This window comes from Pseudorca crassidens, chromosome 2 (genome assembly GCF_039906515.1).
Source record: "Pseudorca crassidens isolate mPseCra1 chromosome 2, mPseCra1.hap1, whole genome shotgun sequence".
NCBI classification, from domain to species: Eukaryota; Metazoa; Chordata; class Mammalia; order Artiodactyla; family Delphinidae; genus Pseudorca; species Pseudorca crassidens.
Genome location: NC_090297.1, coordinates 6,665,911 through 6,671,910, shown reverse-complemented (window position 1 = coordinate 6,671,910; position 6,000 = coordinate 6,665,911).

Sequence of the window (6,000 nt, the reverse complement as noted above, 5' to 3'; positions counted from 1 at the left end):
TTTGGCAGAAAGAGACTGTGGCATTAAAAGACTCTGGCCAGCACCTCCATGAGCTCTAGAAATATCAGTACTGGAGGCATCTGAATCCTAGAGCAGAGAGACACCGGCTGAAAGACCAAGGGCTTGACCCTCGCTTCTCTGACCTCAGGGGAGGCTGTGTATTGTGGGGTGTGGCCCCTCCTCCTGAAAGAAAGCCACTCGCTCAGCTTGATCCACCAGGACTAATGTTTCCATACTCGTATCACCTCAATTCAAGTGCCCCCGAGTACAGAGACTTAGAAATTAACCACTGACCTCGAGTGCTGGAGCTAAAAAGAAATGCCTCTGCCCGTGTGGGCGTCCTTTGTCCTAACCGTGCCCGACCAATAACGCAACAGCCTCTGTACTCACAAAATCTTGTCGTGCCCCGAGTCCCGTTCACGTGGAAGGGTGGGGATGCGGGTTCCTCAGGCGTGTTGGCACGTGAGCTTTGGAGTAAAATCCCCCAGAAACTGCACACAGACTGGGGGTGTCATATCGTCAGACAGCCCTTGAGATCTCGGGGTGCAGCTCTTGCCAAAAACGGTGTTTGTCATCCATGAGCCCACAGCAGAGCAGCTGCATCTGTCACACCAACAGTGATGCTGGAAATTCATGCCAACACGGGCACAGACTAGCTCCCTACCGTGATTTCTTTTTCCCTGTAAGGGATTTCTCCCCCATCTCCTCCCCCACCCCCAGATATTATGAGGAAACGTCTGTGAAATAAAAATAACAAAAGTTTATAAGATACAAAGCTTATAAAGTTTTACATATGGGTCCCCATCATGGTTCCTGCCTCCTCTGAGACGGTAGATGGAAGCTTCCGTTTCACTTGTCTCTAATTATCTCTTTAGAAGGACGAAGAGCCCATAGGGTGACTGTTAAGGAGGCAAAAGGAAATGCACGGAGGGCATCCTGGGCTCTGCTGAGGGTCCCACTCTCCCTGGAGCTAATTTGATCCAAAGGAGGGAACTAGAGCAAAGCAGCAGCCTCCTGGTCACCTGTCCCCGCCCGTACCTATCCTGGGCTGGGACCTTGTCAGGGGCCGGGTTTTAAAGGGGAACACAGCTTACAGAGCAGAGACAAGCTGAGGCTAAGTCCTGCTGCAGTAGAAACCCCAGGGAGGGTTGGAACGGTGCTCTGGGGGCTTGATGGACCGGCTGAGGGCAGTTTGGTGTCGGGAGGGGGCATGGATTTGGAGTTCACTTGGTTAAGGACTTTTCGTTTGCAAATGGCAGTGACCAATTCAAATGGGCTTCAACCAAAAAGAACGTTTATTGGCATTTAGTTTCAGGCATGGCTGGATCCAGAAGCTGAAAGACTGTCACCAAGACCCAGTATCTCTCCATCTCTCCACTCTGCTGTCCTCTGTGCTGGCTTTTACCCACAGGCAGGCTCTCCAGGCTTGGTGGCCCCTCCCCACCTCTTTATGTTCAGCTCAGCTGCCCCAGCTTCTCTCTCACAACTGTTCTAGCCAAAATCCTAAACCTGACTCTCACGGGCTTGAACTGGGTCATGTGCCCATCCTTGAACAAATCATTGTGGCCAAGGGGGATGAAATCACTGATTGGTTAGGCCTGGGTCACATGCTTACACCCAGATTCTGGGGCCAGGTTAGACGCACTCAACAACATGAACTAAAATTAGGGAAGGGACATTTCCCAAAAGAAGAACGGGGATGCTGCAAATAGAAAAAGGGTAAATGGATGGTAGCCAGGCAAAAACTCCATACCTGCTCTCTCAGAGCAGCAACTCCTGCCACCTCCTGGCTGTGTGACTTTGTCCAGGTCACTTAAATTCTCTGAGCCTCAGCTGGAAACACAACTTGCTTCAGTTTTAATGTCCTTTCCTTTATAAAAACAGGGATGGGGTAGAGGTATCCTAGGGCTCTTACTGTATTGGAAACTTCTGTTGGAATAGATTGCAAGGTGATTTATTAAGAATTCAGTTCCTTTAGCCCAGATAAGCAAAGGATGAAGAAGAGGAATGGAAAATAATGATACTGGCAAAGGTAAACCCCTTAGGGTTTGCTTTCCCTTACCTTTCTTTAAAGGTGTTCGGCAGGGCTTCCCTGGTGGCGCAGTGGTTGAGAGTCTGCCTGCCGAAGCAGGGGACACGGGTTCATGCCCTGGTCCGGGAACATCCCACATGCCGCAGAGCGGCTGGGCCCGTGAGCCATGGCCGCTGAGCCTGCATGTCCGGAGCCTGTGCTCTGCAACGGGAGAGGCCACAACAGTGAGAGGCCTGCGTACTGCAAAAAAAAAAAAAAAAAAAAAAACCAAAAATGTGTTCAGCAAAGGGAAGTAGGAAGTGGATCTCAGATGAGGAGGAGGCCCAGCTCAAGGGCTCAGGGGGACTAGGCAGCCTTGTCAAGGTCCAGGCCTGTCTGAATTTGTGTTGGAGCCTCAATTCTCCCTCTGGGGCCTTGGAGCAGTCAGGGCTGAGCAGAGACGGAGTCGGGCACCTCCACCTGGCCCTCCGTTCTTCCTGGAAAGACTGGAGCAAAGGGGTCCTTACCTGTTTTTACAGCATCTGGACAAGGCGGCATGTTGATTTCAGGGACCCATCCACAGCCAGGGTCTGAGCACAGTTATGCAAGGTGGTCTCTTTCCCTTGGAGCCCCGAGGGCGCTGCTGGAGGCTGGTCCCTGTGCAGCCGACATCTGACCTATTTATGGCCACCGCTCTGCCGGTGACCATGCTGGATTCATCCTGGCCCAGCGGAGGTGAAGGGTGATCAGTCCTTCCTTCTGTTTCCCAGTGACTCTGAACCGGTTTGCCTGGAGCTATGAATAAAGCCCCAGATCCCTCCAGCTACTCCTCCCAACCTCTCCCTGTTCTTCCCGGCATCACTTACAGAAGAAGGGTTTCTTGGCTGTTATGCTTATCACAGTTTTGTACAGAGTTGTTTTGTTTTGCTTTGTTTTTTAATTTTTATTGGTGTATAATTGATTTACAATGATATGTTAGTTTCAGGTGTACAGCAAAGTGAATCAGTTATACATATACATATATCCACTCTTTTTTAGATTTTTTTTTGTCATAATAGGTCATTACAGAATATTGAGAAGAGTTCCCTGTCCTATACAGTATGTCCTTATTAGTTATCTATTTTATATATAGTAGTGTGTATATGTCAATCCCAATCTTCCAATTTATCCCACCCCCCCCCACAGAGTTTTAAACACAAAGTATATCAGATTGATCTTTCCTGCACCATCATAAGCCATCATGCTACGATTGAAAATGGAACAGATGGGGCTTCCCTGGTGGCGCAGTGGTTAAGAATCCACCTGCCAATGCAGGGGACACAGCTTCGAGCCCTGGTCCAGGAAGATCCCACGTGCCGCAGAGCAACTAGGCCCGTGAGCCACAACTACTGAGCCCGCGAGCTACAACTACTGAAGCCCGCGTGCCTAGAACCCGTGTTCCACAAGAGAAGCCACTGTAATGAGAAGCCCGCGCACCACAACGAAGAGTAGCCTCCACTCACTGCAACTAGAGAAAGCCCGCGCAACAAAGACCTAACGCAGCCAAAAATAAATAAATAAAATAAATTTATTTTTAAAAAAGAAAGAAAGAAAATGGAACAGAAAATGTATGGTAATATGAACCACTTTTCAGTAAGAAAAAACGGACCGGGAGGAGGGGAGGATGGGGAAGGGGAAAGGGGAGTTAGTGTTTCATGGGGACAGAGTTTCAGTTTAGGAAGGTGGAAAATTCAGGAGATGGATGATGGTGGGAGTTGCACAACAACGTGAATGTACTTATGCCACTGAACTGTACAGTTAAATATGGTTAAAACAGTATGTTTTGGGGCTTCCCTGGTGGCGCAGTGGTTGAGAGTCCGCCTGCCGATGCAGGGGACGGAGGTTCGTGCCCCAGTCCGGGAGGATCCCACGTGCCGCGGAGCGGCTGGGCCCGTGAGCCATGGCCGCTGAGCCTGCGCGTCCGGAGCCTGTGCTCCGCAGAAAGAAAGAAATGAAAAAACTGACCACCCTTCTGATTCCAGCCACTAAGGGGTCTTTGCTCTGCTGAGCTCTGTGTCAGCCCCTGGAATACGGCTCCCAGAGGACTCAGCCCTCTGTCCTTCTGACTGTTGGTCTTGGGACGGGCTTCTAGGCTTTCCATCTGTTACCTCCCACTACACCTTTGCCACCTGAGTCATCAGCCTGCATTCGGGCGTGGGGATGCAAGGCCATGGCACCATGCCTGAAACAACACAGTATGAAAGTCAGAGCTGGGATCCTGATGTTCTGGGCCCAGTATAGCAGCAAGCACGACTTAGATTTGTTCAGATCTTTGCGGGACACAAAGCCCATTCAGGACACTACCTGTTCTCCTTATTCCACCAGTAACACCTACCATTCCTACCATTTTTGCTTCTTTATCATGGAGGATTGGCCGAAGGAGTTGAATTACAAAGGAGTTAAGTTAGGTACAAGGGGTTAAGGCTTGTGCTCCCTCTAGCACTGCCCTCGGGTGAACTCCACGTGTCCACTAGTTAAGGAAGCAAGACAGGATCTTGAAAATCTTGAACTACTATTAATATGTGTGCTTTTCTTTTTCCAGCTTCCTTTGCACCTCCTCCCTTAAGAGAAGGCGTCTGCATTGCTTCAAGAGTATGAGGCGCAGTAAGAATGTAAAGGTGAAGAAACAATCGATAGCCCCTTGGTGGGGGGACTCAACAGGGAAAAGCTAGGGAAGCAGCAGAGTTTATGTCACGCGGAGAGAAGGAAAGAGGATCACCCTTGCCTCTGCCCAGACCATGGGAGAGTCCCCTGGGCTGGGGCAGGGAGGAAAAATGGGGCTGGGGGTGACCTGAAAAGAGGTGATGCAGCAGAGGTGCAGCGGGGGTTAGCCCTGGGAGCCCTCCCTGCAAGCAGTGCCCCTCCCCCCCCACCCCAAGTGACAGTGTGAAGCACCTGCTATTCGGGGGAGGGGTATAGTACTTTCCCTGGGGCCGCCATAACAAATGACCACTAACTGGGTATCTTCAAGCAACAAAGATGTATTCTCTCACAGTTCGAGAGGCCAGAAGTCTGAGGTCAAGGTGTCAGCAGGGCCATGGTCTCTCGAGGCTCTAGAGGAGGCTCCTTCCTGACCTCTTGCAGTTTCTGGTGGTTACTGGCGTTCCTTGTCAATCCTCAGCTTGTGCTGAGTAGCCGCATCGCCCCAGCCTCTGCCTGCATCATCACACGGCCTCTCTGTGAGTTTCTGAATTTCTCTCTTCTTGCAGGAATACCAGTCATTGGATTTAAGGCCCACCCTATTCTAGTGTGACCTCATTTAAAAAAAATTTTTTTTAAGGATTGGGGTGCAGGTAGCAACTAATAAAAAAAGGAAAAAAAATTAAGATTTTTTTTAAAGATTTTTTTGATGTGGACCATTTTTCAAGACTTTATTACATTACTCCTGTTCTATGTTTTGTTTTTTTGGCCACGAGGCACGTGGGATCTAAAATCCCTGACCAGGGGTCCAACCCACACCGGCTGCATTGGAAGGCGAAGTCTTAACCATTGGACCACCAGCGAAGTCCCTAAAGGTTTTTTTTTTTATTGAAGTATTGTTTTCTGTTCTTTGTATTCTTTCTTTCTTTCTTTTTGGCTGTGTTGGGTCTAGTTGCGGCGAGCGGGGCTACTCTTCTTTGTGGTGCGCAGGCTTCTCATTGCAGTGGCTTCTTTTGTTGCGGAGCATGGGCTCTAGGCACGAGGGCTTCAGTAACTGTGGCTCGCGGGCTCTAGCGCGCAGGCTCAGTAGTTGTGGCGCACGGGCTTAGTTGCTCTGCGGCATGTGGGATCTTCCCGGACCAGGGCTCAAACCCGTGTACCCTGCATTGGCAGGCGGATTCTTAACCACTGCGCCACCAGGGAAGCCCTATTGAAGTATTGTTGATGTACAATATTGTATAAGTTACAGGTGCACTTGTATAAGTTACAGTTATAGTGGTTTGTAATTTTTAAAGGTTATACTCCATTTA